The following is a 12,642-nucleotide window of genomic DNA, read 5'->3' on the forward strand; positions in this document are numbered from 1 at the left end:
TCTGGTTGCTGGGCACTGTTTAACGAGCTGCTGTGCTCCACCCCAGAGGAGGCTGCATTCCAGTGGTGGCAGATATCCCTCCTCTAAAGTGCCCCTGAAATCCTTGGGGAGGAAAAGTGCTCAAAATTGCAAACTCTTATGACTGGATTACTCCTTACCCAGCTCACATTGCACTTTGTGGGAAACTGTCCTACGCGCTAATCATGGCAGCCTTCCCCCAGGGTGAGAGAGGTGGTGTTAAGAGACCAGAAAGGTCTTATTTATTTTTGCATTATGCCCCCTCCTCCAGCTCTGACTGAGGAACCAGGAATGCTACAGCTTTGTCTCCCCAGATCCTTTTGGGGAAAATCTCCCACTATTGCTGTAGCATCCATGCCCCTCCACTGAGGAGAACAATAGGGGGAGCTGTAGAGTAGACAGACAACTAGTGACTGCTGGCATTGCAAACCTTGTGTGATTTAGACCTGACCAGAGCAGAGCTCAATGATACAGTGAGCATTAAAGTGTGGCTCTGCTAAAGGTGGCATTGTGGCTTTGTAGTGGTTGTATCTCCCGATGCAGCTGTGCTCAGTTTACAAGTGAAGAACTTTCCACTGTCAGTCCTGCAGCGCTCTCAGGGACTCTCAAGCAGCCCTCTGTTTTTAACTTCTTCCGTTGACTTCAGTGATTCTGGTGCCACCCTCGGTGCCTTCAGTGGGTTTTCATGGGTGTGATGGGTCGGAACTCTTCTGATAATGTTCAAGAAGGAGTAGATTCTGGCTCCCTCACCCTGGATCTAAGGGTATTCTACACTGGAGGTGTTGTTTCTAGCTCGGATAGACATACCCACACTAGTGGTAGGACAGGTGGGAGGTAAGTCAGGCTAGCTGCTCTGAGTACAATGCCGTAGGTAGCATTTAAGATTTTAAAAAGGTCTAATCAGTGTGGCCAGTAAGAACTACCCAACTGCTCTGGCTGCCATGCGCCATTCTGTGTTTGTACAAATATAAGATCCCTTAACATCTTTGCGAAGGGCGTGACTAGATCCGAACACTGTAGGCTTAGGTCTGTGCTTCCAAAATCTGTTTAGGATGGCAGCTCTGCCAGGGACCACCTTGGATTCAGCAATCTGCTGTCTGGGTACTTAGCACCAATAAACTGAATTCGGTTTGCGGGTAGAATACTTCTCCTGTCTGCTTCCTCGAAAAGATCTGAAAGCGCTTCATAGGCGAGCATGAATTAAGCCGCTCAGTAGCTATGTGTGGAAGGCAAATATTATCTGTGTGGAGAAACTGAGGTACAGAGGGAGCCTGGACCTGTCTGCAGTCTACTGGCCTGCTCTACCCCCGTGTCTCCCAAATCCTCCTCTGCACTGTATAGCCTCTGTCACCCTTTCACATGCTGACCTCCCAAGTGGCCTATGCTGGCACCACAAGGGAGTTAATGCGGTGCCGTGCCGTGAAATCGATTTCATTGCGAGAGTTCTCATGAATGTAATCAGCAGGGGGTGTTACTCTGTCTCTTATTTCACATAAACGAGATTAAGCAATTTAACAGCCTGTGCAGAGGTTTGTTTGGGGGTGAGGAGGAGACTGGAGATTGAGACACACATGCTTTGAAGCTTTGGTGTGATCTAATTGGGGTGGGGATGGGTATTCCACCAGCGAGGATGGGAAAATACCATGAAGAGTCTAGGGCCTAGAAATCTAGTTTACGCTTTTATGTCGAGTTGGTCGAGTTCAGGATCCTGACACAAGGAAGAAAGGGAAGCAGCAGAATACGGACCCTGGACTTCAGAAAAGCAGACTTTGACGCCCTCAGGGAACTGATGGGCAAGATCCCCTAGGAGAATAACATGAGGGGGAAAGGAGTCCAGGAGAGCTGGCTGTATTTTAAAGAATCCTTATTGAGGTTACGGGGACAAACCATCCCGAAGTGTAGAAAGAATAGTAAATATGGCAGGCAACCAGCTTGGCTTAACAGTGAAATCCTTGCTGATCTTAACCACAAAAAAGAAGCTTACAAGAAGTGGAAGATTGGACAAATGACTAGGGATGAGTATAAAAATATTGCTCGGGCATGCAGGAGTGAGATCAGGAAGGCCAAATCACACCTGGAGTTGCAGCTAGCAAGAGATGTTAAGAGTAACAAGAAGGGTTTCTTCAGGTATGTTAGCAACAAGAAGAAAGTCAAGGAAAGTGTGGGCCCCTTACTGAATGAGGGAGGCAACCTAGTGACAGAGGATGTGGAAAAAGCTAATGTACTCAATGCTTTTTTTGCCTCTGTCTTCACGAACAAGGTCAGCTCCCAGACTACTGCACTGGGCAGCACAGCATGGGGAGGAGGTGAGCAGCCCTCTGTGGAGAAAGAAGTGGTTCGGGACTATTCAGAAAAGCTGGACATGCACAAGTCCATGGGGCCGGATGCGTTCCATCAGAGAGTGCTAAAGGAGTTGGCGGATGTGATTGCAGAGCCATTGGCCATTATCTTTGAAAACTCATGGCAATCGGGGGAAGCCCCGGACGACTGGAAAAAGGCTAATGTAGTGCCCATCTTTAAAAAAGGGAAGGAGGAGGATCCTGGGAACTACAGGCCAGTCAGCCTCACCTCAGTCCCTGGAAAAATCATGGAGCGGGTCCTCAAGGAATCAATTCTGAAGCACTTGGAGGAGTGGAAAGTGATCAGGAACAGTCAGCATGGATTCACCAAGGGCAAGTCATGCCTGATTAATCTAATTGCCTTCTATGATGAGATAACTGGTTCCGTGGATGAAGGGAAAGCAGTGGACGTGTTGTTCCTTGACTTTAGCAAAGCTTTTGACACTGTCTCCCACAGTATTCTTGTCAGCAAGTTAAAGAAGTATGGGCTGGATGAATGGACTATAAGGTGGATAGAAAGTTGGCTAGATCATCGGGCTCAGCGGGTAGTAATCAATGGCTCCATGTCTAGTTGGCAGCTGGTATCAAGTGGAGTGCCCCAAGGGTCGGTCCTGGGGTAGGTTTTGTTCAATATCTTCATAAATGATCTGGAGGATGGAGGACGGAAGAATCTAATGCACCACTACAGACTAGGGACCGAATGGCTAGGCAGCAGTTCTGTAGAAAAAGACCTAGGGGTTGCAGTGGACGAGAAGCTGGATATGAGTCAACAGTGTGCCCTTGTTGCCAAGAGGGCCAATGGCATTTTGGGATGTATAAGTAGGGGCATTGCCAGCAGATCGAGGGACGTGATCGTTCCCCTCTATTCGACACTGGTGAGGCCTCATCCTGGAGTTTTGGGCCCCACACTACAAGAAGCATGTGGAAAAATTGGAAAGAGGCCAGTGGAGGGCAACAAAAATGATTAGGGGACTGGAACACATGACTTATGAGGAGAGGCTGAGGGAGCTGGGGATGTTTAGTCTGCAGAAGAGAAGAATGAGGGGGGATTTGATAGCTGCTTTCAACTACCTGAAAGGGGGTTCCAAAGAGGATGGCTCTAGACTGTTCTCAGTGGTGGCAGATGACAGAACAAGGAGTAATGGTCTCAAGTTGCGGTGGGGGAGATTTAGGTTGGATATTAGGAAAAACTTTTTCACTAGGAGGGTGGTGAAACACTGGAATGCGTTATCTAGGGAGGTGGTGGAATCTCCTTCCTTAGAAGTTTTTAAGGTCAGGCTTGAGAAAGCCTTGGCTGGGATGATTTAATTGGGGATCGGTACTGCTTTGAGCAGGGGGTTGGACTAGATGACCTCCTGAGGTCCCTTCCAACCCTGATATTCTATGATTCTGTGTACAATTAGGCAGAAACCTGTGTTACAGTCCTGCAACATTTGACATTTTGAAACATTTCCTGTTTTGCATCAGGAGAGAGAGAGCGAGCGAGCAAGAGAGAGACAGATTCACCCCCAGGAAACCTAGTGGTTGGGCTACTCACCTACTACATAGGAGACCCAGGTTAGGTCCCTGCTCCAAATTGGGCAGAGTAGGGATCTGAACCTGGATATCCCACGTGAATGCCCAAACCACCAGGCTATTGGCTATTCTGAGGTGGTCTCTCCCTGGTTTAGACCTTAATTCCTTACTGGATTTGAGAAACCTCGCTGAAGAAAGTGTTGTCAAAACTGCAAAAAGTTCTGTTTTCAACAAGTTAGTCCTTTTCTGACAGACTGTTTTGTTGAGGAATTCCTGAATTCCAAGTCAACCCAACGGCCCTCATCCTAGTAGCATTTTACATAATCTTTACTGTATTTATCTTCACAAGATCCCTGGGAGGTAGGGCCGGGCTGTTGTCCCTATTGTACAGATGGGGAACAGAGAGATTCGGTGACTTGTCTAAAGTCACACAGGGAGTCATTGACAGAACAAGGAACTGAGCCTGCATCTTCCAATTTGTAGGCTAGTGCCCTAACCAGTGGAACAGTGTCCTCCTCTGAATGTCACAATGGGAACAGCTAAATGGCCGTTGGAAAGTGGAATTTCACATATTATGTAGTGAGACAGGAGGGTCTTGTGGTTAAGGCACTGGACTGGGAGCCAGGGGATCTGGATTTAGTTTCCAGCTCTGCTACAGATTATTCATGTGACACTCGGCAGGCAGGAGGCCTAGCTGTTCCAAGTGCAAGTTGTCCTCCCGACAGTTTTCTGAATGAATTCAGCATAAAACACTGAATGCCTCCAGCATTGACTCCCAGCAAAAGAACAGCTTTGACTGTGCCTATATGCTGGAGCTGGCTGAAAACTGTCCATCAAAACTTTTATTGATGGAAAATTGGGTTTTTGACTAAATGCATTTCTGTTGTGACAAACGTCTGCTTTCTAAAGGGAACTTTTGCGGGGGTCAAAAATGGAATGTCTGAAAGCCAAAAAATTCTCAATTTTCATCCCAAAGCCCAAATATTTAGTTTCTGAAACACTGCTGTGGTGCTTCATGGGAGTTGCAGTTCAGATGCCTCATGCTCCCGTTCTCTTCTGTGGGCTGGGCCCCAGCTGGACTTCTTTTCCCAGGATGCACCTTGGCCAAGTGACTGCCATGATGCCCTGCCTAGAGGGTAGGCTGTGGTGCATCATGGGAGATGTAATTCAAGCATGCTGCCCAGTCTCTAGAGGAGACTCCCATGAGGACGGGGATGACATTTCTGAATTGAGTATTTTAGTTATTACTTTTTTCCTCCCTAAAACCTCAAAATTTTCAATGGAGGAAAAGCCCGTTTTCCAACCAGCTCTAATCTTTGTTCATTTGCTTAGTCTCTTCTCTCTAAATACTGTTCTCCTACTGAACCGTCATGGCATTGGACTGTTTGCTCCTGGTAAGCACAGAAAGCTTTTTGTTAGGCATAGCAGTGCGTCTTGAAAGAATGTTGCTTGAAATGAAAAACAGGACTTCTCAGGTGCCCTGAAAATTTCCTGGAACATGGGTCATGGTGTGGAAAACCAGGATGCTTTGTGTGTGTGTTTAGTTCATTGTTGCCAGCTCTCACAATTTGAGAGTGAGTTTCACACTAGTTGAAGGCTTTTTTTCTTTTTTTTTCTTGGAATGCTCCTGCTTCTGGAGTCGTGTGATCGTGAGTTTGCTTTTTAAAAGAAAAGGAAAACAATCTCTAACCCTTGTGGTTGCAGAGAAAAGCTAGAGAAATGTGACCCACAAAGGCTCAAAAAGCAGCAGGCAAATGGAAACCCTCAAATGTATAAATACACTTTAAAATCTCATGCTCTTTAAGCCAATGTCAAGGTTTGTGCGGGAAGACCCTTGATTCATGATTTATCAACGCGTAGGGCTGGCAGTACAGTCATATGGGGCCTGACCTAAGCAGTATGGAGTGTCTGAGCTCTCTTGACTCCCTCTGAGCGCAGCCAGATTCCCTTCCCTGGGCCCTACCTACTCGGCCTGACGAACGGAGCGTGGGGCTTCCTGCCTGTGGAGCTAAGGTTACAGCAGCCTCTGTGCCAGCTGCTCCCTCCAGCTCCATGGCACGCAAGGCCAGAATGACAGGTTTCAGAGCAGCAGCCGGGTTAGTCTGTATCCGCAAAAAGAACAGGAGGACTTGTGGCACCTGAGAGACTAACCCATAAGCTTTCGTGAGCTACAGCTCACTTCATGGGATGCATTCAGGCCAGAACGTTGCTGGCACCTGCCCAGCTCTTCATGCTCTCCCGCTGGTGTTGGTCTCGTTCATAATGTCCGTGGGGCTCTGGCACCAGGCCCAGTACCTGCCGTGGCAGGAGAGGAAGGGAGGTCATGGGGGGGGCGGGGGCCGCTGTTGCTGCCAGTGGCACATCCACTCCCTCACACCCTCATTACGACCTGCTGGTGAAGCCCGCAGATGAGACCCTGCCTGAGCCCCAGTCTGGGGTAGTCTTCTGACCCCTACTGCAGGCTAGGGGTTCAAATCTAGCTCAGGCTAGTGGTGAGCAGATGCCCTCAAGCATCTCATAGCTGGGATTCTGGCTCCCTGAGGACAGGTATCTGTGGCACTAATGGGGACCTCTCAGCAGGGAGACCAAGGGGGAAATGGCATCTGAATCCTCTCTCCCGCTACGGACGGTCCCTCCAGGGCAATGACTTATGGCACTAGGGAGCAGTGAGTGGGGGAAGTGAGCCGTGCTGTGCCTGTTCTCTGGATGCCACGGGGGCATCAGTCCCTGCAGGTGAAAATACCCTCTGAGCCCGCTTCTCGTGTTCTGCTCATTCTGCTGTCCAGGCAGCAGCTGGTGGAAGGCTACCTAGTGGCTAGAGCAAGAGGGATTGGGAGCCAGGGATCCTGCCACTGCTCTGCTGTGTGACCTTGGGCCAGTCTCTATGTAGAGATCGCTGGAAAGGCGGTGTTATATGGGAGGACAAAGAAGTATTGTTGGTGGGGGAAGAGAACTCAATAGATGGTCCCTCTGGTTCAGGGGGCACAAGGCAACAGAGACCCCAGCTTAGGTTCTCCTCTCCTGTGTTGCTAGGCCAGGAAGCAGCCTCTTCCTCCGCCCAGCTCTCTCCCCCCAGATACTCACTGGCTTCCCCTTTTGGGTCAGTCTCTGTTTCACTTCTCATTCCACCAGTTCTCGACTGCGAAGACCCCACATGATTCTAATCTGTGCAAGCTCCTCCCCTCCACCCCACCTCTTGAGAAGATTTATCATCTTCATTCAGGTTTGTTCTGTGCAGCTGGCAAATCCCGTCCATGGAGCAGAGCAGAGCAGAACTCACATACTCCTTCCTTTGGAGCTGTGAACTGGCCTTGCTTGCATGGAGGTCAAAGCATCCTGTGTTGTCTTGTCTGCGCTAAGGTGAGGGGTGTGAAATGAGGCTTTTTGGCTGTGTTGAATGCACATAGTTGTGTGACTATGGGTTAGGCTGCAGGGTCCGCTAGATCCTTAAGATCTTAGATCCCATTGCCGATCCGTGGTGCCCCCCCTTCCCCTGGCTGCTCTTTGGAGGGGTTTGTATGTCCCACACACCCAGGCCCTGCTCCCCTGTCTGTGGAGAGGAGGGTGGGAGTCTGCGGACTAGTGGAGTTCCTGGGTGACTGCTCCTCTGGGCGCTTGCCACGTAAAAGTGGTGGCTTCACATTGTTCCCATTCTGTGGTTTTGTTGTTAAGAAAAACACCAACCACAAGAATGCCTCCTGAAGGATGAACCTGGGAAAACATGTCAGGCTTCGGGAGAAAGGTGCAGGTGGAAGAGGGGTGTGCAGCATCTTCTCATGTCCCCTCCAGTTGCAGAGCAGCGTCGCACACTGGAGACCGGGCAAGGCCGTGCGTTATCACAAATGCCCAACCTACTTCTCCAACCCTCCCATCTCTCTCCCTCACCCTCACCTTTTTATGCCACCTCCCAGCACGAGTGGTGTTGGTGCAAATGTCACTTGCAGGGCACCCAGAGTTTACAGGCTGTAAATCAGATTTCTGTATTCTGGAGAAACTCTTCTACTGGGGTTACGGCCCTACCGCAGGCTGCTTCTCAGGTCCTCTAAGTGAATTTTGTGCTGGCCACGGTGTGTGGGCTCAGAAGCCCTGAATGTAGAGTGGTGAGTGGAACTGGGAAGAGAAAAGGTCAGGTTTTGGGAGAGCTTCCGCATGTAACACTGGCCTCTTGGCATACCTAATAAAGATCTCTCTCCTACAACTCTGCCTGCCAGCTTGCATCGTTCATTGCTAAAGAAGCACTGAAGATCCAAAGTCCTCTGTATAGCCAGAGGAGTGGTACAGCCCGGGCAGTGGCAGGACAAGCTTCCCCCCCGGCTGCAGTGCGCCTCACCCACATCTGCAGCTCCTAATGAAGCCCTCCTGCCTGGGGGAGTTTACTCCAAATAACTTGGCCTCCCTGTTGAGCCTGCCAGCTAGGGCGTGGATACCCAGCCACTAGGTGCCAGGGCTGCTTGATGTGCTTTGCTCAAATATTTTTCAACATAATGCCGCCTCTTTCCGAAGAAAGGAAACATTCTGGTTTTTCCCTGAAAAACTAAGTTTTTTTACATATATATATATATATATATATATATATATATATATATAAACCTGAAAAGTGTTTGTGTTTTCTTCTCCCTTTTCTCCATTGTGCCACTGGAAAAGATGGGGAGAAAAGAGTGAGACCGGGGAGAGGGGAAGGAACCCCTAAAGCCAAAACCGGAAATGTTCATGGTTTGGTTTTTCAGCGGAAAATGAAAACTTTTGCAGAAATTTAAAAAGAAACAACTGCAAAAAAAATCATATTTTTTCCCAGCTCTCCTAGGGAGCCCTCCTAAGCTCATTTGACATAGACACCTCAAACAGTGCATCAGATGGTGGGAATCTTCGTTCACCACTAAAATATTATGGGTATAAACTCCCTAGAGCGTTGTCCCAAGCTACTGTTGACTGCTCTCCAAATCAGAGGCTTTTAATCCCTAAATGTGCAAGCTCCTTGTTATCCATGAGCTCTGTGGCTTAGACCCCCAGCTAGTATAAACTGGTATAGCTCAGTTGAATTACGAAAGAGGGAAGTCGGTTCAATGGCTAAGGCACTAACTGATCATTCAGGAGACCTGGGTTCTGTCACATACTCTCTGTGTGACCTTGGGCAAGCCACTTAGAGTATGTCTATGCAGCAAAGAAAAACCCACGTCTGGCTGATGCTAGCTGACTCAGGCTTGCAGGGCTGGTGCTGCCAGGCTGTTTAATTCCTGTGTAGACTTCGGGGATTGGGCTGGAGCCCGAACTCTGGGACCCTCCCACCCTGCAGTGTCCTAGAGCCTGGGCGCCAGTCTGAGCCTAGAAGTCTACACAGCAATGAAACAGCCCCGCGAGCCTGAGTCGGCTAGCGGAGGCCAGCCCCACGGTTGTCTAGCTGCTGTGTAGACATACCCTTAGTCTCTCCATGCCTGAGTTCTCCAGCTGTAAAAAGGGGTTAATAGCCAGGACCTACCTTGCAGGGGTGTTGTGAGGCTAAATACAGTAAAGATTGAGGGGCCATAGTTCCTGGCCAATGGGAGCTGCTGAGATGGCGCTGGGGGCAGGGGCAGCGGGCAGAGCCCCCATGGCTGTCCCTCCACCTAGGAGCCAGAGGGAGTTGCCAGCAGCTTCCCGGGCGTCGCACAGGGCTGGATAGGGAACCTATCTGCACCACCAACCGGACTTTTGACAGCCTGGTCAGCGGTGCTGACCGGAGTCACCAGGGTCCCTTTTCAACTGGCAACCCTATGGTAATGGGGGCTGTGTAAGTACCAAAGCTCGCCAGACTTCAGTGCAGCTGCTCCTGTTTACAGCAGCTGGGCATTTGCCCTTACATTCTCTCGTGGTCTGCGAGCAGAACCCCGCGATATACATTTTTTGCTGACTGAAGACCTGGAACGAAGTGCTCAGCTCTTCCAGGCCCTGATCTTGCACGCCGTGTGTGGTTCCCCTAATCCTGGGGTTCCCTTGGAATCCCGACAGGCCACAGAGAATGTACGTACCAGCTTGAAATACGTGCGCTGTCAGCGGTGTCGTGTCTCCTCCAGAGCGGGGATCCAGTCCAGGCCCTGTGGTTACCAGCTGGGTTTTGCATGTAATGCAGTGGACGATAAATTTCTCCATCCACAGCTCTCTGTCTGCTCCTTGTCAGAGTGGTGGCGGAGCTGGATTCCTGGAGCCTGGTAGAACTCTCATCCCGCTTCCTTCAACCCACTTTATTTTACTCTTCTCTATGTGAAATGTCACCAATTCTTAGTTTGTTTTGGGCCTTGGCCTACAAATCTCTCTCTCCCTTTTTCAGAGCCAAACTTAACAGCCTAAAGCCCGGGCAGGGACAGTTAAGCTGCTCATAAAACAACGGTTAATTGTGGCAGTGGTAAGGAGATTATTTCCCTGAGCCATGTTCAGTTCAGTCGCATTTCCTGCTTTTGTTTCGTGTGCATCTGGGTTTTCCCTGCCCAGGACTCCAGGCCCCTCTCTTCCTTCCTGCTTGGAAAGGATTGGGCCTCGATCCAGCCGATGGCTGAGGGAGGGCCAGATGCTGGCCGGGACTGTATTCTTCAGCGGTGAGATTTGAGGCTGTGCTGTTTCCTTCCCCTGCAGAGGGGGCTGCGAGGCATGAAGCACAACTCCAAGGGTCTGTGCAAGGAGTCTCCCCTGGAGAGTTCTCAGTCCCTGGCCTGCCCTGAGCTGGGCACGGTGTGATTTTAGCGCAGGGTGACTAGACAGCAAAGCGTGAAAAATCGGGACTGGGGGCGGGGGGGTAATAGGAGCCAATATAAGTAAAAGACCCGAAAATCGGGACTGTCCCTATAAAATCAGGACATCTGGTTGCTCTGTTTTAGCCGTTGCTGTAAAATGGCTTCAAGCACCAGGTTGTGAGGGTTGCTGCAGTTAGGTGTTGCCAGTGATGCCCCCCCCGCCCGCCCCCGCCCTCACTAGTTCTGTGTATCTCCCTTGGCTCTGTGCCAGGGCTGCCGATAATGGCTGAGTTATCTGTGTGGGTTTTTTTAATGTGTCTGGATGCCATGGGACTGCAGAGGGGACATCCTGGGGATGTCAGGGCCTGACCCGGAGGTCTAATTCTGGTACTTTCAGTGTCCTGAGCCCCCTTAATTTGTGTCTCAGGCCAGAGACCTGCTGTGGGAGAGAGCAGTGGTAGTATTACGTGTATTACAACACAGAATCAGAGAAGATCAGGGTGGGAAGAGACCTCAGGAGGCTCTAGTCCAACCCCCAGCTCAAAGCAGGACTAACCCCAGCTAAATCATCCCAGCCAGGGCTTTGTCAACAGTGGTTAGGAGCCTGAGTCCTGGACCAAGCTGCCCGGCACTAAAGAGAGCCAATCCTGGGCTGGGTTTTGTTGGAGTTGGTAGCCCATTGCCGATCCGTGGTGCCCCCCCTTCCCCTGGCTGCTCTTTGGAGGGGTTTGTATGTCCCACACACCCAGGCCCTGCTCCCCTGTCTGTGGAGAGGAGGGTGGGAGTCTGCGGACTAGTGGAGTTCCTGGGTGACTGCTCCTCTGGGCGCTTGCCACGTAAAAGTGGTGGCTTCACATTGTTCCCATTCTGTGGTTTTGTTGTAGGTTTTGCTTTTCTTCCCTCTCCATCCCCCCTGCCTGCTGTGCGGAGGGGCAGGGGAGAAGGAGGGTAATGGCATTACGGCACTAGTGGGTCCCTTGGCACACGCTCCTTGTTCCACGTGGTAGTTTTCCCTGCCCGCTGACTGTACAGGGACAGTATGAGCCTGTGGCATAGGCTGCTGAGGGAAAGGCCTGTCTTTTGGGGCCTTGAAAACCTAGCTGGGCAAAGCCCTGGAAAATGCCCAGTCCACTAAAGAACCATCCAGCGTTGGCCCATAGGGGGCACGCTGCGTGTCCAAATAGGTCTTTGCCATCTCTCCAGGCTGTGTGATGGGTGTCTCTCACTTAACAGAGTTGAGTGGTGCCAATAGTCAGGCTGATGTTGCTTCAGTGTCTGTCCCCCTGAAGACTAATTCTCTTGGGACTGACGGTTCCTCTCAAATGCTTTATGGCAAGATGCTGCCGAGGATCTGAACCCCAAACACCCCCGCCCTTCCTTCCCCTAGAGTTCCCCTGCCTCCCATCATGCATTTTAATCCTGGGTGGCTAGAGTTGGGGTTACGTTACCCTACAGCCTCCTTGCTGGCCACAACTGTGCAGGTGACCAGCGGCTCAATACCAGCGCGATAGCCCATGTGTTTCTTGCCAGGGTATGGCAATGCAGGCTGGTGTTCTCGGAATACGGCTTTGACTGGAGACCCTCAAGGGATACGCTGCTGAATTCAAGCCTTAAGGTGGCATGATGCAGCAGTGGGAGGAGACGACTGGAGAGAGATGGAAGACAGGGGTTCCTTTACCTGGCTCCCTGTGTTACTTTGAGGCACAGAAGTGAAAGGACTTAGGCCAGATTCCCCATTTTAAAAACAAAGATCATAGTGCTGCACTAACTTGCAGCGGTGGTTGTAGAGCTAAACCAGATTGTGTTTATGAGCTGCCTTGAATGCTGAGGAGGGAGGGAGCTTTGCAATGTTAAGTAGTGTTTCCTGAACCACTTTGCTGTGAAAATTGGATTGGGGACTGGGCTATTTGGTGAAATTTCTAGGAGTCCGGTGGCACCTTAAAGACTAACAGATTTATTTGGACAGAAGCTTTGTGGGTAAAAAACCCACTTCCTCAGATGCAGATTTCTGCATTTCTGCTTCCTACCCTAGCAGGAAATGCTGAGGCATCCAGGTGGGGATATTT

The 12,642-nt window shown here is 50.4% G+C and overlaps 1 protein-coding gene and 1 long non-coding RNA gene across 4 annotated transcripts in view; one reads left to right on the forward strand and one right to left on the reverse strand.

The window, feature by feature from the left end:
• ST3GAL4 (ST3 beta-galactoside alpha-2,3-sialyltransferase 4) overlaps positions 1 to 12,642 on the forward strand; it is a 187,693-nt gene that overhangs the window by 50,253 nt on the left and 124,798 nt on the right. The window lies entirely within an intron of this gene.
• On the reverse strand, positions 7,964 to 10,356 carry LOC140901631 (uncharacterized). Its single transcript, XR_012155912.1, has 3 exons — positions 9,878 to 10,356; positions 8,463 to 8,507; positions 7,964 to 7,982 (listed from the first exon to the last, which is right to left on the reverse strand). It is a non-coding gene; the product is annotated as an uncharacterized LOC140901631 (long non-coding RNA).

This window comes from Lepidochelys kempii, chromosome 22, assembly GCF_965140285.1.
Source record: "Lepidochelys kempii isolate rLepKem1 chromosome 22, rLepKem1.hap1, whole genome shotgun sequence".
Classification (NCBI taxonomy): Eukaryota; Metazoa; Chordata; order Testudines; family Cheloniidae; genus Lepidochelys; species Lepidochelys kempii.